This window comes from Neodiprion lecontei, chromosome 3, assembly GCF_021901455.1.
Source record: "Neodiprion lecontei isolate iyNeoLeco1 chromosome 3, iyNeoLeco1.1, whole genome shotgun sequence".
NCBI lineage: Eukaryota > Metazoa > Arthropoda > Insecta > Hymenoptera > Diprionidae > Neodiprion > Neodiprion lecontei.
Window position 1 is genome coordinate 24,863,250 of NC_060262.1, and position 27,174 is coordinate 24,890,423.

Genomic DNA, 27,174 nt, shown 5'->3' on the forward strand with positions numbered 1-27,174 from the left:
CTCCTATGCTCCAAAACGTCAAATGATCAAAAGCAGTTGTAGGATGTGAGAAAATTGTCAAATTCCCGCTGAAAATTTCGCTGCACGCTGTTCGCTGATTAGAAAAATTACACCCTAAATTGATCGTAATAGAGACGATCGTTTAATCCATACGTGATACTCGAGGAAATTAAAACCACTCCGGTGATTCAAAGAGTCGAGAAATGGAAGATATTCGAATGCACCTAACAGCGTTTAACAAAGAAGGACACGGACTACGCCTTGAAAACTGCACTATCACCGCTTGGTATATTATATCGAATCCTGGACCCAATTCGCAGAACAAGTAGTCTGACCATAAGGATAAAGATTAACTATAATAAAAGTCGGCAGAGGTAAAGCGCTGTTCGCAAGGATCGTATTAGTCGTATAAAAACGAGAAAATGGGCACCCCTCGAGCCGAGCTACCAACCACCACCTGTTGCTCAGGAATTTACGCCAAGGAATTATATTATGAATTTGGTATATTTACTGTATATACATATATATGTATACATGTATCCATAAGCCTGAATAACTTTTTTTTCTGCACCGCACTCTCAAGATTTTACAACAAGTAAGAACAAAGGTAGTAAAAAAAAAAAAAAAAACCCACACTGTATGAAATTCTTCGCGTTATCGTTTAAAGTTATACAGAGTATTATAAAATTGGTATTAATCGAGTCAAGAATAATCGTAATAACAATTAAATCGCAGACGCACAAACGGTCACACACATCCGCGCGCTCATTTTTTACTTATTTTTTTTTTTATTTTTTGTTCTTTTTTGAAAAAACCGTAGAGTCGCGACAGAGACGTCGTACGTACATACGCCTCGGTATTGCATTCAAGACTGGAGTGCGCCGCCTGAACGGTTCAGAACCCCGCTGGCTCGATGGAGAAGTTTTACCGAAGGAGCGGGGAAGCGGGAAGAAAAAGAGGGGGAAGGCTAAGGGGAGGGGGAGGGAGAGGGAGGAGGACGCGGGTCCAAACAGCTCGAGGAGGCTGCGGAATTTGCAGACACCGCCGACAAGTTTTTCTCTCCTATACTTATACGACGAGCATATGGTTTCTTGTCCAGTGTGCGTGCGTTGGACGTTGTATTACATACTGTACGGGTAGGCCTGCAACAGTTGGAGGTGGTATACATTATACAGGCTTACGTATGCACCTACACTGTCACGTGTGGATATTATAAACGATACACGTAAGCGGCGTAAGTTGTAGGTGACATTTATTTTTTCAAGTTTTGATACGCCACGTTGAAAGGTTCGATCCTGAAATTTATATGCTCGTTTGACGAAAGCGCTGCGATATTTTGTTAAGCTTTAACGGATGAAAAATGCGTCGCGAGTGTTGATTTTTATTTTATGTTTTTTTTTTTACTCTCAACTGATTAACAAAAATTCTGAGACGTGTCGTGAAGTTTTCTTCGACGGATGGTACGTGAGAGAGGATAATGGTTATTGAAAATGATGCAGGAACAACCGTGCTTATTTCGGATCATTGGCACAAATGAGTCATTTGTTGTAAAAGTGTAATTGGTATGATTTCATTTTCGATAGAATTTGCCAAAATACTGGAAAATTGTTTCGGACAATGAATAAATGACGTATTGAAAGTAGAAGCTGGAAAAGTACCTGGTAATATGTAAACCCCGAAAAGTCAACGTGAATATGTAAGAAACAGTTGGCATGTACACGAATCGTTTTCGGCTACTTCGACTTTTCGTTCTTAAGAATTTCATGTTGTTCGTTAACCCGGTCATTCGTTTACGATGAATTGCGATTAAATACGATTGTGACTTTTCGACTCTCGAAATTCTCCCTCGTCATTGAAGGTATGTGCTTCGGGAGAGAAAGGGAATATAAAGGATCAAAGAAAAAAAAAAAAAATAGCAAAAACGTAGTAAAAGTGTAACACAATCAAGACTTCCGATTGTAACTCTGACTCCGATACCGGGTATACGTAGGTATTATAGAAGAACGTACATGCGGAGTTGGGTACGTCAAGTCGTATATTCCTTGGTATCTAACGTTGGTTGATTGTGAGATATGGTTGAAGGGAGGCGCATGAAGAATTATCCTGCAACTCAACGGGACTCTTCTAGCAACTCGGTTGTACTCCTCGACGTTTGTATTGAATGCCTACATTATAGGTGTGCAGCAACGTATTATTCTTTTCTTCTCGAGCAGGTATCTTTTTCTGTACTCAAGTTTTCTTTACGTAGCCCGTAATATCGACGTTCACTGTATCTTATACAGATATCCGGACGTGTGCTCAGGCTACGCGTACTTGACAGTCATCCCGAGCCTGAATGAATACCTGAAACTGGTTTACGTTCGATTTCTACTTCTGACCGAAAACTGTAACGAGCCCGACAAACGAGGAGGAAGACGGGAAAAATTGGGAAGAAGTTGAGAATTTTAAACGTAAGACATCAAGAACTGCAACAAAATTGATTACTTCCTGTACAATTCGACCCGGTCGAATAGATTCTAACGAAAATACACAGAAGGATGTTTCCAACCGGAAATCAATCAGAGCAGAGACCGGACGTAACTTTTTCTCGTAGACCGCAATACCCAAGCAATTGTCAAGCCATTGAAATCGATGAGAAAGTGAATCTCAGTCAACTGGATTTATGCGAGTATTTGAGAACGACAGAAAATTTAAGATTAATATTAATCGTGATTGTGGTAGGTTGACGTACTCGGCACACAGCTGAGTCAAAAACCTGCAACGAGGATAAGTAACGCTGCTGTTCGAGATACTGCGAGAAGCATGAACTCTGAACACCGTGTGAAACTTCGAAAGGCAACGGTTCTCCTGACGCAGGTTCTTCCGATAATCTTCGTTAATTATCTCGACGTCGATTGATGGGTGGACGCCGGATCGTTTGCTCCGTTTTGCGCTTACAGAGTATACCGTTTTACAATGATTTTCACAACGTTGAATACAGAGGAGTTCTCTGAGGCGCACGGTAAAAAACCTAGGTCGCAGTTCCAGACTCGCTTACATCGCAATGTCTCTACACCAATTCCCAGAATTTCTTTCCTTATTTTATATCAACTTTCGATTATATCTTTCCTTTCTAAAGTCGCACCTCATCGTTTGTGCAGAATGTATTATAAGCCGTGGTATGATGCGAGGCGTTTTGCAATAACCCAAGTAGTCCACAGGAGGCAAAAGTCAGCTGTTTTACAAACACTGTCAATTTGGAAGTAGGGCGTATGAAAAATTTCTTCCGAGTTCGTTTGCAAACGATCCGATCTTTTCACGGGAGTTTTGAGAAAGCGGAGATGGAAAATTATAGAGTTAATATTGTATTTAACGTGAAATAATGAGATGGCGAAAAGATTTTCTGAAGAGATCAAGACTGAGACCCCCTAAAATTCCCTCGCGTAAAACGTCCGGTTACACATAATGTATGTAACACATGTTATCTTTTGCAACAATAGAAGAGTTGTTCTTGTTCCGTGTTCTCGTTCCTCGGGTTCTTCGAGCACGAAGAGAAATGGTAACGTGTCAAGATAATCCGATTACTTTTCTCCTCGCTGTGTATTTATACACTCCAGAAACGATCAAAGGTTCATTTTTTAATGTCCGCTCGAGCTTGCAGAAACGTCGAGATGGAAATGTGCAGATACCGCGGAAGCTGCAGTTTTATATTAGTATCTACAGGGTGTATTGATTCTGTATCAATCCTTTAAATTGTCTCCGAAAACAAAAAGGATACAGAAAAGTGGTACGGATATTGATCGGAACAGACCCGTCGAATCATAAACCTTATGACGAATAGAATAACTCAACTTTGGCTCATGGTGAAAATGATTTTCGTTCAAGTTATATGTTTAACGTACTTTCAAGTTTTCAGATGCATATCGGTATGGATACCTGAGAGAAGGGTACGCCCTCAAGGTCGTGACCATTAACGCCAACGAATGATTCACGATTTACAGTGAACAAAACTCGCGACTAGAGAAAATTTAGAAATCGGCACATGCCGTTCAAAATTTGCAAAAGTTTTACGCGAGTCTCTAAACTTTTGTGATAAATTCTCGTGGATCCTGGATTTTTGCTACACCCTGTAGGTATCGGTAAGTTTTCAAAGTCGACCGATCCACCGATGCTTGTCGCAAAGTTCGCCTGTAACGTGTCACGTCATTTAATCAAGAAAGGTTTTTGCTATGCAGTAGGGGTTCATGGTTCTCGCTTGAGAGAACTGGAAGAATGACACCGGAGTTGCGGTAGCTCCCAGGGGCTCACAATCAGAATGGAAGAAGTAAGAATGCCCGGTGAAGTTCTCCTTCTTCTGCGCTCGTAAAGTCTTCACTCGTCGGGTTCTCCCTCTCTCTCTTTTTTTCTCTTTCTCTCTCCACCAAGTAGCGACGGATACGATTTACACGACGTTTATTGAATACACGGATGCCTAGGCTGGACGTGATACGCGAGTGTAAGAACGAATAAATTAGTGGGATGAACGTAAGCCGTGATCGAATTATAGAACTCCTGATCACTCGAGAAACTCATCGCAAGCGATTTCCTTCACGTTTCGGCGGATGTCGTATCGCGACTTCCAAATTGTCCATCGTACCAATTTTTTGAAAAATATTTTTGTTCGCGTTCAAACGGCGTTCAATTACTTCGCTGCTGATAGACGAAGGGATTGGAAAGAGCCGAGAAATTATTACCTGCCGGAGACCATTGTCCCATAGACCCCACTGCCAACACATGCATCATTCCTTCCACCATTCCACAGTTCCATTACGGCATATTTCTTACGACTTTTCATATCCAGGTGAGGTGCACATGTGACTGGTGTATTGAAATCGAAGCGTTATCCGAATGTGCAGTGCTTTCGAGTATGTGGTCAAGGGGAGGCTTTCAATATATTTTACCCAGCAAGTGCTCGTTAAGGTTAATTTCTCGTCAGCCGGATGGAAATTAGTTTCAAGTCGATCCTACTGGTTTGAATCTTCAATTTTCCGAGATTTCGATGGCAAATTTTTTCGGATATTCGTTTCAGTCTTACGGGCGGATCACTTGACGATGTGTACAATGTTTTTGCAACACTTGCACAATGTTTTTCACACGGTAGAAGACAGCGTCTACTTATATCAAACACCGAACGCAACTTCAAGTCGTATCATTACGTGTACCAACGATATTTTCTAGCATCGAGGTGTCAATTATACTCGGGAGAATATTACTGCAGATGCTATATGGTATGCCACGCAATCATTGGTCTGCGAGAGAGTTTGCAGATGTTTGCAAGGTGCTGCGGCATCAGTATCAGCAGCAACGGTGCACATCTAGCGTGCAAACGCATGTCGAGTAGTTTTGCATTCGCATTCTCGTCTTTGATATGATTCGCGGAAAAGTGATACGCTCGCCTCGTAATCCCATCTATTTCACAAATCTTTGCGCAACCTTTCTAATTCAAGGCATATGACGAGTTATTGCACTAGAGTTTACCGCAATCCATTTTCATCGACAGTTTCTACTTCGTTATATATACGTATGTGTACGATATTAAAAACCAAGCGGTCAAGACATTTTGTAATTCAGGTCGTACGTAAGAGAACGCGTTTTATTATACCCAGGCGCATGCGGTATAAACTTCGAAGTAAAAACTAAACGGGCTTGCGCAATGTGCGCCATCGACTATAAATGCACAGTAATACTGGCGGTAGTATTCTGTAAAATTTTATTGGCACCAGGGGGTAATAAGTCTAAACGGTAATAACTGACGGATGTAAGGACTGCGTGAACATCTGGGATGAGACTAAGAGACGCGCAGGCAAACCCTGGCATTACGCATCTTGCGTGTATAATCTTGTACCTATAATTACACACACACGCTAGTAATGAACCAATTATTCGTTTTCACTCAAGTTGACTTTTTCACACGTTCACGTGCGGATTTCGCAATCAAATACAGCGGCATTCGACATCAATGTCTTACATCCTAGTGAAAAGCTGAGACTTTTCTGTCTGTTTCTAATACAGGGTTACAACAACAAATACAACGCGGTGTTGAAGAATAATATTTTTTCTAAACTGCCGTACGCTGTGCACAATCCAAGTTACTAGGTCAGAGAAGAGCGTTGAAGAATTTGGGTTCGACTTCCTTTCGACTTGGGATGATTTTGACCTGAACATTGTAACTTGAAGATATCCACGCATGGGTCAACGTGAAGTCTGTTTTAAATCATCTTTTGTAATTACCTTCGGTTCGTCGAAGACGGTCAAAGACGCAGGGCATAAATTGTTCCACGAAAAAAGAGTCTGAAGGAGAGAAAAAAGAACCAAAGTTTTCGTGCGGAATATCCATCGACGTATCTCGTTAAACAAGGATGAGAAAATAAGAAATTTCCTTTACTTTCTCAGGGTAAAATATTATACATGCGGGCACTTACGAAAAATGTCAGGGGTAAATGTACAAAGAGGGCTTTGTGTATCTTTGAAACAAACTGCGGTTAGATAAAGGGCATACCTAAAGGACCGTGTGAATATACTCAAGAAAATAGATGTGACATGGTAAAAACACACAAAGACAGATATGGTGGAAAATGGGCAGGTATCCAGCTTTCATCAAAACCTACAACGTTTTATGAGAATGTAAACTTCTAACTGTAAGCGCAGCATTTGGAAACGATTGTTAATTTGTACAATGTACATTACGTGAAGATTCCTTTACCTCGCGCACCTTATTCCTATTTCATTTCAGATCGTCGATCGTCGCAATTAGCTTTATTGCAAAATGAGACCTGCCAACCAGTCTGTGTGAAAAAATGTTGAACGATACAAGAGAAAATCCTACTCATGTTTCACTATGGTTGTTGCGTTTCTTACACGTCTTATCGTTAGGTCCGTTCTAGAATAACCGCTGCTTTTGAAATAGAGTGTGCTGTTGTATAGTCACCGGGTGAACACGAATGTATGCGTTACGTACACAGATTACGGGAACATAATACGCTTCCGGTATCTGATACTCGAGTGGCCCGCAGGGCGCAGCGCAAATCCTACTTACTTATGGCGCATATTTTAACCGCGATTCACTTCCGACGACGGAACTATGAAGTAGAGCCACGGAAGTGGTTCAGTTTCAAAACGTTGGTCTTACAGGCTAGCTATGCGAAACTATAAGATGACGACCTTTTCCGCTGTACGAACAGTGATGATCTAGGTAGGTGTAACATTAATTTTTATTACGAGAATAAATTGCCCATCCGACAAGTTCAGGGAATCGCCACCGCGAATAAAACAACGTTTGAAAACCTCAAGAAATGGGAATAAAAACAACAATGTACGTGTACAGGATGTGGCAACAACAACCGTGGGTACCTGTAAACGTGATTTTTTTAACTACCAAAGTATGATCGTGGATCTCCTGTCGCCTGGGATGAGACAAGATTACGTCAAAATTGAAATTGAAAGCGGAAGCGTGGCCGGTTTCTCGAACCTTAACATATCTATAACGTGTTAGGTTCGACGCATGGATGTCGATGACATATATAATCCAAGTGCAGGAGTCTTGCGTTATGGTTTCGTTACTCGAGCCCTTGAAGCCGGGAGGATTAGCCTATGACGAAGGGCGCGTTGTGATACAGGGTACAGCGGCCAAGATTTACTTCGATAAATATTACACGGATGTTCGAAAGAATGTACTTAAATGTTACATGTAAAAAGTGATACATACGTAACTAAACGTTGTGTAGAAATATTTATGAGATAATGTCATGGGAGACGCGTCAGTTGTGAGAGTTACACATTACATATTATGTATACGCAATAAATTGTGAAGCTTGAAGTCGTATAGCCTATAAAACGGTGATTCAACTCGAGAAATCCGATTCATTCGTCAAATGTTACGTTACGTATGATAATTATATTAGTTATCCTATACTAGTTAAAAGTTTTTGTAACGTTGCTGCCATTAAATACCGTAAATAACCAAGTAAAAGACACTGATAGTCTTCTTGTCTTCGAAACATTTTACCGTTTACTTGATTTGTTCAATGGCATAAAACCTTTTGATGCCACTGTAGAAGACTGGATAGCCAGTTGAAAATTTTAGAAGTATAACGATGCTTGTCGTTAGTGACCATTGAACACTGCGAAGTTGTGCGTTCCATGTTACGTTCAATTCCCGGTTACCTTATTATTGTTATTTTACTCGTGAGATGTTACGAAACGAAAGTAATTTCAAGGTTTAATACCGAGTGCCGATGCATTTGGGTCCGAGTGATTTTGCGCCAGTTATAATCGATTCGTACGTCGTCCACGATTCGAGAATTTATTGCTGGAATTTTTCAAACATCTTTTTTTAGCAGTTAAAAATCCAGGATAGTCAGATTTTAATTGGATTTCAGAGCGATGCCTTACGGACTTTATTTGTACGATGTTGAAGGTTTTATTTCAAGTCGATAGCGTCAAATGACGTTGGGAACAGAATAGACCGTAATAGTGGATTTTTTGGAATTCCAAAAAGAAGTTTACCTTTCATCCCCCCCCCCCTCTCGCATTACCGGGCGATAACCAAAATTTACGTGGGTGCAATCGAAGATATCTGTTCTACCTCGTCCGAAAGATTATGCCCACATCATCCACGGTTTATGCATGAGGCATAATATGAATAAAATTAAGATAAGACGAGACGTCTAAGGTTAGCATCGACTAAGGAAACCTGAAACCGAGTAGTTCTCAATACATTTCCACCGAAAAACTATTCGCGCGAAACTCGGAGGCAACAGTCTAATTTTTTCATACCAAACTTCTGCACCGCTGCGAAATGCGTGCACGTGAATGTTTCAACGGTCAGCGATTTAGCGAACTCGGTCCTTCGCGACGGATGACGGTTTGACTTTGATATTTCTTAATTAGTCTTAGCCCAAGAACTCCACGTAAGCGATAACGCGAATTATAAGCACGTTTGAGACGTACGCCTGTTTACAGATACATATTTCGGGTGCGATCAGGTCTCGGCGTGCCAACCACATCACTTTAAATATGTATAACTTCGCGGAATACTATAACGACGCTTTTATCTTGCACGAGCAATTTCATTCTTATCGTAATTCGGCGCTCAAAAACAAGACACACCAAAAAAAAAAAAAACAAAAAAAACTTGCGTCATCGCATGTGGAGGAGAAATTTTCTACAAAGCACCTCACCGCTCCGGCAAGTCAACCGTCTCACCCTGATTGCCAGCAAATGCCCGAGAGATAACCTGCATAACTTAAAGGGACTAATACCATAGCGTACCGAATCTAATCGGTCCAAAGTCTTTTAGTTTTCGACTCTCTCAGTGTATTATCATCAACGTATCGTATACATTACCGGTACATGCATGTCAGCATGATAATTTTTCGCTCCAAGGAACCGGCAATATGCCAAGTGCAGAACGAAAAAGTAAAATGCAAAATCCATTTCCGTCGCGATATTATAAGTCCTGAGGTATTCTGTCACGCGTTATTTTCGGAATGGTAGAAGTGCGCCGCGACACAGTAGTCAGAATTATCTTTAATCGCAGCTTCGCGTAATCATCCTGGGATCGACTCGAATACCGTATGTAGATAAGTTGATCCTCCAATTTGACCGAAGAAGTTATTTTTTGAAAGAAGAGAAAAAAAAATAAATAAAAATAATACATCTGATAGACTAGAAAGTTTCAAACGATTCTGAATACTTGGGGCAAGCTTCTTTTTCTGTATAAATCTTTTATAGTGAGCAGCCGAAAATCTGTTACATACCTAACTTTGACGCTTATACTATACGTACACGCGTGGATCGACGGAGTGATGGAGATGGACAGATTGTAGCTCGGTAGAATTTTTAAAGAATTCAAACATCTTCTACCTTTATACGGGTATACGGTGTAGACTGCTTTGATACTTGCAGTGTGCCCGAACGAAAGCGATCGGAATAATGCATTTAAGTATGCATACATTTACACACGTGTTTCTACTGACATTTTAACAAGGTTTGTGGACTATCATGTTCGACCGTTTCCAAAACGAAATCTCACAGGCCATTGTAAATGTGGTGGGTGAGGTCGATGTTTAGCTGACGAAATCTCTTGGAATTTTCATAATTTTTGTTGCTATTCGTTTCTTACTGTGATATTTTAATACAGCAGGTAGACGTTCCAGAGGATGTTTTACCGCACAAACTTGATACCGGAATCAGAATAAATGCGAAACTTCCAGAAGCCTGTTTTTGATTGAACCAAAAAAATCTGATTCGGAGCCTTGTGGGTATTAAGGCCGTGCGAAATGATACACGCCCTTAGATTGTTCGCCCAGCGTTAATGTCCGTTCAATTATCTGTGACTCCGCAACAATTCAAGGATGCTAACGATAAGCTAACGTTAGCTGAAGTAATGACTTAACAGGGCCCAGCCGACGACGTGCCGGTTGAACCAAAATTAACGACAAGTACAAAAGAAAAGAGGCCCATTCGTCCGGACGGCTTGGTTCAGTCGGTGCGAGTAGTTTTGTCAATTGACTCTTTGTGTCAACCAGGACTTAAGACGTTCGTAGGACTGGGGGCGGGAAGGGATAGGGTACACATGTATGCAGTATGTAGAGTGAGACACGCGACGTATGACGTTGTCAGAAAAACCAAGAGACGGATAATACGCCAGGCGTTACGTATGCGGTGCACATTTCGAGGAGGATGCGACGCGGTTTAAAAGATGCATTTAGTCGACACGTTGATCAGGCCTGCATAAGAATCCTAGACAATTAGACGAAGTCGCGAATATTAATTAGATAATAACGAGGAACAGCATTGTTATTCAGCGTTAGGTACACTCTTTCATCATTATACGAATAACTCTGATTAGACACAAATATTTTCAATAATGTTCAGATTGGTGACTTGTTCTAAGAACGGGGTTGTCGTGGTACGAAACATTTCACGACATCGTCGTAATGATATTCGGATATCAGGCAAACCGTTTCACATTTCGGTTTCTGAATTCCGAGGAATATTTATTTTTATTTTATTACCGACTGAACATCGTACTTTTGACCACTTTGTCGTCGATCGTTTGCTCCTGACAAAGCGCGAGGAGTCGGATTCGTTCTTCACGATCGGTAAAATACAAGGAAGTGTTTCCGAGAGCAAGGTGCTTAGGAGACATCAGAACCGGTTACATTCTTTCCAGCATAGGGAGGTATAAAACGATTACCGCAATGGGAACGGTGCAGGTGGCTATATCAAACCTTATACCCACTACTACCCGGTAAATAATAATCCGAGCCTGGAGTAGAATTTACGCCAGTCTCGGCGGGCACTCGGCTAGTGAAACCTGCAGCTTTTCATCACATTTGCAGCATACCTGCCTCCTATATTAATGACAACGGGGTATTTTCCGCAACGCTCGGAGCATCGTTAACGATACTTAAAACGCGGTAAATCTGTCATCGCGATTCGAAACAAAATTGGAACGAAAAAATGCATTGGATAAACTAGACTCGTACCTCATTTTGCGTAAAAACTGAATACAAATGGGTGGATAAAAATCAAAGCTTTCCGAGTGGTCCGGGTATCGATTAATAATAATAAGGAAAAAAAAAACAACCATAATTGCACATGCCTGACTTTATGTATATGATCGAAATTACAACTAATAACGTATAACCACGACATTACGTTTTCAGGTTCAACGTCAGCAAAAAGTTCCATAATTTTCACCGTGACTGGACTCTACGGAATGATTGGTAATTACAGTAGGACGATACGCGAGCTTTTTGGCCTGACGTAACCCACGCGTATAATTCCGGGTAGCAAAAAGCCGTCCCTCGTTAGAATTAGAACCGCTGTGACGAGTTGGCGCAACTTTTGTTACATACTTGAGGTCAAGTTTTATGCTTCGTGTGTTTGTCGGGCCGCTGACCGAACCTCGCCTGCATACACGCACGCACCGATGCATACCCATCGTTGTCGCCTACATATATGAACGTGTCGTGCAGGAATATAAGTGTGGCAGAACGTGTGTTTACACTCTGTGAGCATCGAGCATACGCCTGGACTGTGAGAAAAATTAACAGTACGAGGTATCAGCTACCGTGTAGACTTTGGATTTCACTCGAGTTATGATTGGCGATTTAGGATTCAAGTTCTACATCGTGCGAAATTTTAACGGTCGATAAACAGATAGTAGCTAATGCCAAATCGTCAGTACTCCACGTGCTATAATACACGACCAGATAATATGGACCATCATTCGATTCTTCGGTGCGCGTGAACGCACGATGATGAAATGTCAAATTCATAAGCATACCGAATTCGTTGTTAAAAATTTTCAACACGCATTGGATGAAAACAATTATATCGTGACATTGATCTCAAGAATATTTTATTCCAACCACGTTCTAACACCCGCAAGAATGTAATGTTTTCACGAAATTTATCATCACCCCGGTTTCGTCAACCTTAACTGTGAGACGCGATTATTCATTCACTTCCTTTGACAAATTTGCAAATACGATCATCCTTTTTGGTCGTCGTCCAATAATGTCTGCGGCAACACTTTTACTGCAGGCGTAGCAGCGCGCGTCACGTTTTTGACGTGGCTGGGTTAATGTCGGGATTTTATAACTCAACAGCTCGATTCCGTGTGAAGTACGACGAAAATCCAACATGTTTACCAATTCCGCGTTTCACAAGATAGAGAATATAACAATAACGCTTCCAAGACGGTACTGCATTACTATAAAAAATAAAAAAAACAACCGGCATCAACAGTTGCCATACTGTGCTCACTATAATCATAGTCATCATCATCATTATCACTCTGATGACTACGGTTCAGAGTTGAGCCGTTGAAGAAGACGGTTCCGCTCCTTAAATGCGTTACACGTGGGTACCCGTTTTTATACAGCACATGTTGGCGTGTAGTATGCTCGGTTCCCTGCGGCACAGTTACAATGGGCGCTCTGTTCTTGCACGAGAATGAAAAATCTAAGAAAAAGAAATTAACAGAAATGGATTCTGCGGTGAAACACGTTACAATATCACATTGGTCAGGCGTTCGCAACCGTTACAGTATTTTGGAGTCTGCAGATTAGCAAAAAATGAGAATAAGGAGGAAAAAAAAAAAAAAAATCGAAGACGCAAAGACGCAAACGCGATGAAACTGTCACGTTGACTTTGACGTAAGAATCGGTATCTAATCTTAACGGATCCAGTTAGACTTGTCGAGATGCGTTCGAAGACTGGTACGTGACCCAAGGAACAATGGCTTTGGTAAATAAGATTTCAACCGCGGATTTGCGATTACGCTGAAAGGCGAGACGGTGCAGCAGTCCGAGAGCATAGAGCAGCAAAGTACAATGACTGTGACCGGAACACGAGCGGTGGCGATATTGGTGGACGGTGAGTTTTATAGGGTAAAAAACGGGTGGCGAAACGGGGTCAAGAGATCGTGTAACTATACTGCCGCTTCGTAAGAAGACTCTCCGTAAGCGGTTCTCTTTTATACGGTACATGCGTGTTTGCTTCCCAATTACGACTAACTGCACTTATACTGTAATAAATGCCAGCAAATGCCAGCAGAACGGTATGGTTTGCATAGAATATTTATAAAAGCACGTATACGCGAGTGCATTTGTCAAACAAACATCGTGCCTAGTTCTTTTCTGAAATATTTACCGTTCACCTTGTCTTACTTATCCTACTTACTACCCCGGTCTGTTTTATTTCCGTCATCCGTTGCTCCAGCTCTCGTTATACGACGACCGGTGAATGACCTAGGTTGAGAGATTCAGGCTACAGGGTATCAGGATACCACGATATCGAAATTCGTGCGCGAAAAATATCGAAAAGTTCCATTGATCTCAAGGTTTTTAATCGTCGGATGCAAGAGTACGTATTTGCGCAAAGGTAAAACGTGAGACAATCATCGTTTGCAAACGAGTACGGCTATTGATTCATAGGTTCGACTGACATTTACCCCTGCCGGGATCCGCTCGAGATATTTATTAGACACATAGCTGCAGAAGCACATCTGATCATTATTCACGTACCAAGATAAGCGAATCGAATGAAGCTGCAAGTGTCCGTGTAGTTGGAAGCTAGAATCAGCTACAGAAGAAAATATCCACGTCCCGTATATCTCTACATTACTGAGATTATCACGGATCAGAAATCCATCGGGTGACGCGGCGATGAATAATTTCTATCGCATAATTTTATCCTCTCGGCTATTACAGATCGCTGTATTAGTAGTTGATCGGCATATACAACTTGCGAATTGCAAAAACGCTCGTGGATATACAATCACGCGATAATAATTCATATTAACGAATGATCGAAACATCACTCTCGGTCAGAACCGGAATGATTCTCTGACGTCTTGCTTCTGCTCGTGACGAGACGAAGCGAGGTTTTGTTTACTCGATGAAATTCTCAGCGGCATTATGAGAATCAGGTAGGTAGACGTATCGGGTAAAAGCTGCCGGTGAGGTCTTTGCGTTTTATGCATCTCTGAACACGAGACACTGTCGGTAGTGATTATTGATGCTCAATTAATAAGGAAGAGCCTAAGAAAGATGAGACGAAGCTGACTCGACGTTCGGTGGTGACCCAGACCAGAAGGAAATGACTTTCTAGTTTCTTCGACACTACGAATTTGTAACGGTATGTATCTATGACGATAACGCGCTAGCTGGGAACACCTGGTGCCCTTAAGGACCACTTACTTCATCCACTCCGTGCGAGTATACTAGGTTGTTTTGTCCAGAATCACGAATATCATTGTCAGAATAGGAATTCGTTCTCTCCGAATAAACGATCTTCATCTTTCAAGACCGTAAACGTCGGTTTAACTTCACAATCAGGATGTTAGTTCTCTCACTGCAATTTACAGGAACTTGAGGTATCAGTACCAGAACAGCTGGGCTCAAAATTCGTCGTCGCCTAATAAGGAACAAATACAATCGGTTTCAAGTTCAATTTCTCTAATTGTTTTTCAGAAAAGTACCCACTTCTCATTAGTCATCAATCATTCGTCGTACGGAAAATCTTGATGCAATCGTACCAATAAGTGACATCCAAGAATGCTTTTCATTCGAAATGGAGAAAATATTTTTGAAGTTTCTTTCGCGTCAATAATTTGAATTACAAGTAATAAAAAGAAAAAAAATCATTCAACTGATTGGATTCAGCACTACCGTGTGGCTTTCGAAGTGTAGAACACAACTGAAAGAAAGTTGAAAACAACCGTATGCAAGAGAGTATCAGGGCCAAAATACACGCGAGGCACAGAAAGGTCGACTGCGGCATCTCTTCATCGTCGGTTAACATGAGAGTTTGCTAATTAACAAACAATGTCTAGATTTTCGCAATTTTCTCCGCATCCTACGTAACCGAGATTATCCTTCGCACATTTGCATCGTGAAGAAGACTTTACATATTACATAAACTTCCCACGTAACTCGGCATCACGCAGTGCTTAATTTTATTGTGACACCGAGATTGAGCTGAAAATACTGCAGTAAGTGAATACAGCGTAGTGAACGAACTTTGTTTAACTTCGTTCGTCGTTCGAATTTCAGGGTCTTCGTTCCTTCGTTTTAAAGACGGTATTGCCAAGGCCTCTTTTGCCCATTGTCTGCTATAAACAGCAAAGTAGAATGCTGGGTTAATGCACGATGTATCATTCACTAGAACGCTACCTACGCATTTGGCATCAAAGAATATTATTATATGGAAGAGTTATTTATACGATTCAGGATTGCAGCAGACCTTCAAAATTTCTTTCCACATATTCTACAGTTTGTTTGTTCAAATTTTTAGGATAATAAAAAGTTTCTCATTGTATCTAAGATGACCTTGTTTTCATACGGAATAAAAGGTAGAGTATGATATAATTAGTCAAAGAGTTTTGTCGATACTTACTTCGATATTTTTCACCAACAATTAAAAGAACAAAATTTAATAACGGATTTAAAGCAACTATAACGCGAACTGAGTCCATTGCCACGGTCCATGAGAAATATCCGTCTCATCGTTTAGGAAATTCTTTCGTTCCTGCTCGAAATATTTCAGCAGTATTGAGATTGTTAGACCGAAGAGTAATACTTCTGAATAAACTATGAGCGCACCTCGGTGTTTCGCCCATCATTTTCACGAGCAGTACGTCAATGATCGTTCCGTTAATGTAAATGAAACGAATTTCAATACAATTACTTCTCCATTACGCGCACGATCCACAATTTACATCGCACACACACAGGTCTGCGAGTCGATTTGGCGATATATTCAAAGCTCGAGGCCTGCGACGACGTACAACGAAGAACAATTTGAATATACGATCTATCGGTGCGATCTGATAGCGGAGTCGAGCACACCGTACCATCGTGCATACCCACTTATCACTAGATGATGGCGCAGAACCTGGCTCACGATTGATTCGATCGCATAGCCAAGACGATATCTGATTCAGGAAATTATTCTTCGAGATGACGCAGCAAAAAAGTGGTTAAGATACGTTTTATCTGTAAAGTTGACCGACGTATTAAGAGTGAAAATACTTCTCCGCGAAGCTATAATGCTAATTGGTTTCGTGATGTCAATTCCAGAGATTGCGAGGCACCGTGCACGACGAACCTGAAACCTTACTTCTTCCGAAGCATTATGGACCGGCCGAGTGTCTGCGGAGTGACATTTAAATCCGGGATCAGGACGACTGTCTAAATGGAAAACAAAGACTACCAATTTGGCCCAACACGCTCTGGTAGTCACGTGATTGTCCAACGGGTATAATATAAGTGCAATGAACCAGACTCTGATTAAACCTCACCGTGGCACTGCGAAGACAATGAGACAAAGGTAGGGTATCTTACGTAGGCAATGTAGGTAGCATTTGCGTGTGTGAACGTGCATATTTAGACGTATGTCGGTACGCAAGTGAAAATAATGTGGGTCATACATGCTGTTTGGAATTTTAGTAGGTCGTCTGTTTGAAGCGTCCGGTTCAGAAATAGCGATTATAAAAATGTTTCCTGTTTTCTTTCATTTCCGGCGAGAGAATGTATTTATTCATCGAGCTGAGCGGAGGAACTTACCGTCGGAAATGCTAAGGAGACCAGTATATAATGGAGTTTTTGTATTATACTATCTGTTCTTTTTCGAATGATTTGTTTCAATTTTACCACACGAAGAGAGTTTGATAAAAAAAAAAGTGTACAATGTGGATAATTTCTATCAATTTCCGATGATCCGTAACTCGGTCGTAACTTAATTTTCAGAATGCTATGAAGTTCCGTTAGATGGGAAAAACATTTATAACGTAACTAAATCATCGAAGTATTTTACAATTTTGCCAAATTCCACTCGCACCGCAGAACACTATAAACGGCAATGGATAAATTATTGCTGTTACGTGAATAACTTATTTGTCGCACGTTATCGCAGTATCGACAAGACAGTCGACGTAAACCTATTCAATTTGCAGCCATGTCGAACGCGTGCTGGGTATCATGCATGCGGTTTATTGCGAACCTTGTGAAAGGAACCAGTTGATTCTTGACGACACGTTTTAATAAGAAACGCCAACAATAAGTCGGCTGTAAGGCTCGTGTTGAATTATTGTGTGGGTAGAATGCTGGGAAATTATCTGTAAACAGATTCCCAATGAGAAAAGAAAAACTCAACTTTGTCCCACACGCGAAATTAAGCATTTATTCCTCATGAAATTGAGTGTCCATTTCAAGAAGTTTATATACCTTATTTTGGGTATACAGTGTCCATATGCTATATTGAAACTGGTTGAAACCATTTTATTCCTTCTCAAATCAATGCTTCAAGATTCGAAACTTTACCTACGGCAAGATGAAGAATTTTCTCTGCGTATCCATGCACCAAAAAAATCAGATGAAAACATTTGTATATTTAAATCGTAAATGCCTCCAGCGTATATTTTCAATAAGTGTTACACCTATAATTTTACCTTCCTGGACCGTTTGTATGCACTTTATGTGACCGGGCACGGATCGATTAACGATTAATGAAATCAACGAACTTCACTTACACTTACATCATACCGCGAGTCACCATCCATGCTCACGCGAATATGTACATTACCATAAACATAAGCTGAGAAATTATTTCGTTATTGACAAAAGTTACGCGACTTTAAGGAGCAGGTGAAATGAGCGGTAGCATATAACGCAAACATAATTAAGCTCGAACACATCGTTACGGTGAATGTTTGCTCGAACGTACTTTGAGAAGAATTTAAATTCTTACTTCAAGCAGTTGGGCGCCTTGTTCACAATTTTGTTGATTCGTTTAATTTTTCTAAATTTGGCAAACGATTTATAACCCACGTTATCTACCACCGTAGCTTCGTTCACAATTGATAAGTTGTACCGACGAGTTGTGTAAACATATACGTACGTAATCTAGACACATACATATAACACGTATGCTTCGGCGGATATTCCAATAAATAAACGATCTACGATAAGACTTGAAACCGCGTGCACGCGGAATACGAATACGGCACACGTCGACTCGCCTTACCTATAAATACGTGTTTTTGCGCAGGTGGAGAGTTGCTACGGCTGGTTTAACACCTTTATGGTTTAATTCGACGAGCTTGCGGACAAGGCAATCAACCTCGGCCAACATAACGAAACAATACAGCAATGGATACGTAGATATCTACCGTGATAAAACAATCCTTGCACGAAGACGGATTTTTTCATACTTGTAAGATTTGGGAGAGAGTATATATTCGAGTAATAGAAATAAAACCGTCGCAAACTTCTGATAAGTTTACATGAATTAAGATCGTGTTTCCTTGCCAGAGGAAATCTTTAAATATAATTTTCAAGTCAGAAATTGAATCAGTGTAAATAAAAATTTGAATTCGATCGTGACTTTCTACTACAAGTTTCCCATAATATGAAAAGTAATTTTAGCGACGTGGGGTAGTTTTCGAAGATTCAACGCTACACGTACCATAAGAATTCTATACCCGTGTACTTATTTGTTCTGAGTAAACCGTGATAGACCTGACTGGAGTAAACGAAGTGATCCTTCATCAGTCTGAGTAGTTTGCCAAAGGTGTGACTTGAAAAAACAACCCCAGGTTCTTTGTTCTTCGTGTCTCACCTTCTCAACATCTTCGAATATCGACAAAGACACTAAGATATTTTCTCAATAAATCAGTCGTACATCTGTAGTGGAATTCTCGTGGATTTTCCACGTGGATCGAAGATAATATATAGAAGATAAATCAATGGTGAAAAATCACTTGAACCGTAGTGAAAAAAAAGTAACCAAGTTCAAAGTTCACAGTTCAAGCTATTAGAAAGCGTCGGCTAAAACGCAATCATCTTCTTCGTATCAAAGGTAACGTCGAACGAGCGACGCCCAAGTTCGTCGCTTGAGGCTACGGTAACGTGCTTCCCCGCACCCCGTGCAACAAATAACGTTACATCGAGGTCACCGTCCGTCGCGTATTCTCCTCATCTCGTCGCCCTCGTACCTGAGACGATGAGGAGGAACGTGCGTGAGCTTGTGCACCGTGTGACTCCTCTCCTCGAGTCCCTCACAAATTCCCATTAGGATTGTCCCTGCTGCACTGTAGGCCCCTCTCGGATTCTCCCTAAGCGCCCCTTATCGTTAGACTCGGCGTACCTGAGCAGAGCAGCCTCGAGTCGCACTTTGCGTAGTACGTCGTGTATTGTCGCGAATAAAAAATTGCGAGGAACCTTCGTCGCGTCGATCCAGAGCTGATTAAGTGGATCAAAGTCTGTGGAGAATACACATTATGGGTGTCGTCGCTTCGTTTCATTTACCAACGGTTCCGATGCTTCGTCAGGTACTGATCGAAGCGCACAAATCTTCGGCCACGATTTTCGACGCGCGAGTCATCATCGGTAAACGCGGACTCGCGATTAGATCGAGTCTTGTCTATTCCGTACCGCGGGTCATTCGTATAGTCGCAAGAGTTGCATGACAATAGCCGTAGGATGGTGTCTCACGGATTTTAGGACGCTTGTAAAGAAAATTCTTGGCTCCGAATCTATCTCCAGATTAAGACATTGTTGCGTAAATTAAGCGCAACCTTGAGGTAAGATGCGCGTGCCTTATCGACAATTAAACGATTGTGGTATCAAGTTACTGCAGTTATGTCCAATGCGTTGTATCGAATGTTGATTTCTAACAATAAGCTGAAGAGCCGTTCAAAGTCCTGAAAGAGAACGAAATAAAGCCGTAGAATGTGCGGCATTTTTTCCCATCGGCAGAGTCAATATTTAAAGGTTCTCGAAACGTGAACCGCATGTGACCAGGTATACATACGACTTGAAACGCGATGAAAAGACGCGTGCGCAACCTTCGCTGAAGAGCCATCGTTATCATTAGTAAACGCAAGGGAAGCCTTGTTTACGTATAGTTTTAAAAATGTCCTGTATAAAATACAAGACGTGTTTCAATTTTCTTCCGCACGTGTATAATATGTATATGTATACTGAAAAAGATTAGCTAACTATGCCGTACAGAACAAGGTAAAAAAAAGAAAAAAAACAAGAACTAGATGTGAAACTGTGCCGGGTCATTTGTGGATCGTTTATATCGAGAACATTTGTAGTCTTGAATGTTTTTGAGGTGTCGATTAGTGATTGGAAGAAGGTTGCGTCCCCGTGTAAAATGGACCCGGTTTTCTGTAGGATGAGAATATTAGCGGTGCCCATGGTGTTCAGTTGCAGACGGAGTCAAACCAGTTTCTTTTTTGCACAAACTGGATTTCTTTCCATGCAGCAGGCGACTGGATCGGATCGCCGAGAAGCAGACCGCCACAGCTCACAGCATACGGGGAGTAAAGAGGGCGAGGGAGAAGCGAGTCGAATGAAAGAGAAGAAAAGATGCGAAAAGAGAAGTAACGTAACCTAAGGATTGCACAAGAACCATTTTATATCACTCCGGACTGAAACAAGCCTGTCATTTTTCCTTATCTTCATGCGGTGTCTTTACCAGCTGACCTCTTTTCTCGTATTTCCCTGATCGTCGATAGCTGTAATAACAGCGTTTCCTTTGACGATGGAGGCGACGCGTATGCAGAAGCTTAGAATGACATAAGTCAGTCGATTATACACATACCTTCCACAAAAAAAGTTCAGTAACATGTAGCTCGTTACAGATTTTATGATTTCCAGCCCAAACTGATTCGCGGCGTTGCTTTTTCCCCTCTATCTTGTCGTTACGAAATCGGAGCTACGTGTTCCGTTTAGGTTTTAACCAAAATATGCAAAGAATTTACAGTTCGCCAACAATTAAGTATTAAGGTATTAAGGCTTGAGGTTTTCATAAGGCTTAAAGCATGTGATTCAGCAGGAAATATCGTATTCTTTCTTCTCTGCTGGAACCAGATTCGAGAGTACGAAAAGGACTCGTGGTTTTTTTTTCCTCGAGCCCAGCCAAATCGGATTTATAAATGCCTGCGGAACTGGAAGAACCAGAAAGTCTGCACGACCTGGCTAGAAACGCGACCCTCCTACTTTTGGTCGACATCGCATTGTATGTAAAGTGATAGACATTACGATGAATGGTACATGTAATGAGGTGTAAGAACTGTTTAGCTTCTCTCTCACTGTCAAACCTTTCGGCAAGCAATGCTCTCGAACTGCTTGTTGCTTGTACGCTACGTGAAAAAATTTAGCTACGTCAGACCGATCAAACAATAATAATACGATATGCTTGAGCTTTATCAGCCTCGTATTAATTTTTTTCTGTGCAATATTATAATTAGAAATTAGATTGAAGAGATACAGGTATGAAAATGAAACACGCGGATATTAAAAGAATCCCTCGATAAACTGCAGCTGTCCTTGAAAGTATCCCTGCTCGAAGTGTATACGTATAACCCCTGAGGCCGTGATCTCGTTGCTTTAGCTTTCTCGGCCGTACGTCACTTCGAAATTAGGTTAGCACCGCATTTTCTTGCCAAGATTCAACGAAGGTTGGATCAAATTGGACGTGGACTGAAATGAGTTCGTCTGGTCAGGTTGCATTCTTTAAAAACTCTGCTGCGCTTACCAAGATTATGTATTATGTACTTGTAAGAGTTGCAAGTTAAGCTGGCGAATTGACATTTTCCACGGTTGTTAACCAACGGAACTTGCGACCATTCATGAAATACATTTCAAAACATATTTTATCACGTGCAATCACGCGATTGCGCAATCTTGCGATGATTAATAAAAAAAAAAAACCAAATACAGATATTACGGTACTTGCAAAAAGAGAAGTTAAAAAACGGTTCATCTCTTTTTTCAAACACTGCAGCGAAAGACAAACATTTTTCGAATGCCCATAACGGCTGTGAATACAAACTTGTCGATAAAATGTTTTCATCTTTTTTGAGGCACATATTCTCCGAAGAAAACTACAACTCACGGGTTCCGTGTTACTTGATGAGCCTTCGTTTCTCAAGCATCGATGTCCGTACGGGTCTGGCGAACGTGTCCAGAATTAATAGACATCCCGGTAACGCGAAACGCTTGGATAGTCGAGACGTTAGAACCAAGAGGTCGAATGGTGTGTAGAGAAATAAAATTTTTATCTGCCTACAGGGAATATGAAATTTTACCAAGAGATGCACTTCATGCTGCGAAGCGTAGAACCGCAAACGTTCGGTTAATAGGATATTACCAATAGTCATTTCATTTTATAATTGAAAAACATTCATGATTCAACAAAAAGAAAATAACCCTTCTTCAGTAAACGGTACAAGCGTTTCGTTCAATTTTTAGTCTCAACATCGACGTCGTCTTATTACGCTGAAAATCATTGGTTCAAAAAAAAAAAAAAATCAGACATCACTCGAAAAGCGTCGTTATTCAGACGTCAAAAAGAAACGATTAGTAAGTTTGCGATGTTTCGTTCTTCAAAGTATAATTAAACCCACCGTTTTGTCATTTTCAATTCCGATGCCAAATTCAGAATTCAGAATTTTACTCTTATTTTACGGAATTTGTTCCTTTGTACATCCTGTAAATTGGATCAGTAGCTCTGTAATTTTCTTCTTCATACCCCAGATTGAAAAACAAAGGTCCGTAAAACTTCTAAATTCTCGTTTCACCCGTCGTATCGAATCTCATAACTTGGGTATCAGAATCGAAATCAGCAGTCCCCGTTTTTTCGCGTAGAAACATCTCGATCTCGAGCCTTTTTTCGTGATTCGGTTTTGGATACGGAACATCCGACCAGAAACAATGGATTATATACGTCCGACAACGAGCAGAGAATTACCCAGAGTACCCCCAGTATCCACTGCAGCGAAGCAAACCGTACAGGGTGTACTATTTGTGCGTTGTAAACGTAATACGCGATGACGGTACAGAGTTTCTCTCCTGACTGGGGTCAAGTACTGCGCAACGCCCCGATGCAGCTGTCGCCAAACAAGCTGTCAATGGGTTGAACACTCATCGTCAGCTTCCCCGGGGTTCGAACAAGTTTGCTCACGGTCGATATCGCATTTACATACAGTATATATCTTACTTACACTTTGGCGCAACTTTACACAGCGGAGCTTCGAGCACGTGGGTACGTCGGTACACGATTTGCGCCAATTTTACGGGGTGTTCTTAATCACCAACGACCACCGTAAAAGGAAGTCGCGTGGGCGTGATTACGCCGCGACCGAGTCGCCCACGTATCTGAGGTCGTCTACAAGGTAGTCGCGGCCTGCAAACACCAGGCATGAATATAGAGACCCAGCCTTCAAGAAGAGCTTTCAAACGCGCCAGATATTATACGCTGCACCCGTGGTTGCGGTAAGGGTTATCATACCCACGGTGCGTCATCGAGTCCGTGCAGTCAGGTGTGAAATTCCCTCGGTACGCTGGTCGCATTTTGCATCTTCTTATTTCGTGATTATGATTCGTTCGGAGTTAGGTACTCGGCTGAATCGTGTACCCGAGGTAGAGGTACCCATAAAGCGCACGCATGTTCGTGAACAATTTTATTCGTAAATTGTACATTATGGCGAAAGGAAGAAGCGTATGGTAACTTCTGCGCAAGGAACATTTTAATTACGCGTACTGGCTGATTACAAACGCAGTTTACACACTGCAAATTGGTAGGATTTATTTTTTGAACCGTATAGTTAAAGATGATTTGGACATTGAGATAATTGTATTTGTAGAGTTACGATTGAATTCCGTGATCTGTATTTAAGCACGTGAACAGTGGCGGAATGTGGCACAACGTAATTAACTTTACGTCGAAGTTATCTCAATTGTTCGAAGCATCCTTGCCTTATACGATGATTTCAAATACCGGGAAAACAGCCTCTAATCGTAGCCAATTGTGGTCACAGGAACCTGCCAATTGTTGGTAACCACCGTTAATGTTGCAGTTACGCAAATTCAAAAAGCTCTGCTAATCGTCAGAAAATAATAAATGTGACAGCGGCAAGTCGGCTTCGCAAATAGTTGCAGTCATTGGCACATCTAGGTTAAATGTTTGAACTTTGAACCGTTTTCCATGCATTATTTCAACAAGTTACGTAAAGTGAGAAGTGCTTTAGCGTGAGAGCACAAGTTTACCAGTTTCCTTTCCGGACGTTGCTTACCAAAACAAAAAGTGTCGATACAATTCATACGCCATGCAGAGTAAAGGAGGTAACTTTGACGCGAGTTTCAGTAATGGACCGCTGTAGTAGCAAAATGAAGATAGATTCGCGAGAAGTGCGGTATGTCATGTAGGTATCGTTAGATGGACCACCCAAAGAGCGTGCATTGACGTTTGTATCCGCTCCATTCGGATACCCACGGTATTCGGATACAGACTTTCACTTGTACGTAAATGCGTTAGTAAGCAATGGTTACGGTTGCGTACTTGACATTTTTATACGGTTCAGCGAGTTTAGTGAACTTGGTGCGACTGACGATAAGTCGCAATCGAATGAAGGACCGACGATGCCTGGCCTTGCTCGCTTACACAATTAAACGGTTGCCCCGTGAATGGAATCTTCGTTACACTCTTGTGCCACTCTTTGATTGTTCACCGAGCAATTACAACCGCAGGAGTGAAGCGGATGCAGCGAGCAGCGCGGCTGAAGTGTGTCGATATTCCAATGGGCGAGAAGAGGAGAAAAAAGTTTCTCCATGTCGCAGGGATTTTAACGAATCGGGTGTTGTCACTGCCACATGGCTGCCCTCGGACTTCTAATGAATTATTTACGCAAGGCAAAAGCTAACTGCGCGACTGTAATTAAGAGAGGATCTTGATCCGCCGTTATTTGGCGAGACACGTGTCGACTCCAAGCGTTAGGAGATGATGAGAAAATACGTCGTTTCTTGACGAGAGAAGATCTCTCTTCGTCAATTCGTGACTCGCGTATATACATGTATGTTTTTACGTATATGGTCAGCGACCCTAGGCTGCCCCCTTTCTTTTCTGCTGTGCATATTGCGACCTTGAACGAGAGGTTTCGTAGCAAAATGAAGAAGAGAACCTTCGGCATATATTCATCTTGTACAGCAGCTACAGCAGCAACCCAAGATCGGAGGAATGACAGTTATTCAAGAATGAAACCATCGGAAGACGATTTCTACCGTTTACGAATCTATTGAGCGAAATGACAACGAATGATCATCAATCATTCCCGAGTACGAAACATCAAAGTAAACGTTCCATGTCTTGAACACTGACGCGCAGTCCGCTGCACGGTAGTTTCCCAAATTGTCACGGATAGATTAGAACTATTCATCATTTGCTAAACAGGTTGCGAAAAAGCCAATAAGACTAACCATTGGTTCGTTCACCTCGCACATTATTCGCACGCTTCGCCATCTGCAGTGATGCAACAGATGTCACTATATATACGGAGCATTCCGTGACATCTCGATCAAGATTCCACGTCGATGTCTCATCGTCAGATTGGCTTTATAATTTTTTTTTTTATAAAAGTACACGACAAAAAACGCCATCTCAATTTTGATACCGAATTTTACGACCCAGCATATTTGAAACATGATTTAAAAACCTGAAACAAAAACTCTTACTTTCTAAAATTTGAAAACATTCTCAATAATCTTATGAAATACAACAAAATTTTTGACATCTGTTAGAAGATGGATATTTCATGATTTCAAAAGAAAAATGAGAAAAATGAAAAAAAAAAAAATTATGATTAAGAACGAACATTTTTGTATACATTTCGATGCCAAAAATGCATTCGAATAATAACGATTGTTTATTTTTCTTATTTATCTTCTGAAGGTATGAAATCTTCATCTTTTAATAGCTGTCAAAAATTTTGCTACATTGATAAGATTTTCCTCAATATTTTCAGATGTTAGAGAGTGGGGGTTTTTCTTTCGAGTTTTTAAATCATACTTCAGATTCGTTGGGTCGAAAAATTCTGAAAAAAGTCGCAATTATGTTTTTCGTTCTGTAGAACCTTGCTCGAGATGCAGTGGAATACCCCATATACCTGAGCATTTCTATTCATGAAAATATGTATTATGTCTGACGTATAACCGGATTTTTTGACCGTCATTGATCAGATAATGTTCACCGTCGATTCCACGTACTCGCATCTTGCGCAACGAACGTTAGGTGTATAGTGATTGTAACAAAATAAAACAATGCGGATTTCAAAACTACCACCGGCAGCAAGATCATCCATCATTCAACCATCAGTATTACTGGGTCAGTTGGGAATTCGGATTGCTTTTCTAATGATCAAGTGACTGACGACTTTCTAACGACTTCTATCCGTGCGACTACAGCGTACAGGGTGGACCAGAAGACACGTACAACACTTTGGATAACAATCGAGGGGTGGTATTTTTTCCTGTTTCATATAGCAACAAACAAAAACGCAGAAAAACAGCTGCAGTTACCACTGGAAATAGCGAACTGCAAGAATTAATGCGGGGTTTCTGCATTGTGGAAAGGAGTTGAAGTCGTGAGAGTCTATTTTTAAAGAGAGACTTACAACCTCATTCTCGACTTTGTTGAAGAGTAAAATTTTAAATGACGTAAGATAAACTTCAGTGATATCATTCAATTTACTCGAAAGCTCAACGTCTCATGATACGCGATGCTGTAACCGAGGTAAATACGCAGAATGCGTTCACCGCATGATTCTCTTTCCGATAGTAAGTCGTTTTGTGGGCT

General features: G+C 41.2%; 1 protein-coding gene across 9 annotated transcripts in view; it reads right to left on the minus strand.

Annotated features, from left to right (window-relative positions):
• LOC107217481 overlaps nt 1-27,174 on the minus strand; it is a 135,096-nt gene that overhangs the window by 27,885 nt on the left and 80,037 nt on the right. Inside the window, exon 1 of one of the 9 annotated variants that reach the window (XM_046734651.1) lies at nt 512-867. The exons of the other annotated variants lie outside the window; for them this stretch is intronic. The gene's annotated coding sequence lies outside the window, so the exon portion shown is untranslated. Of the gene's footprint in view, nt 1-511; nt 868-27,174 lie in introns of those variants that run through there. 9 annotated transcript variants of the gene reach the window in all.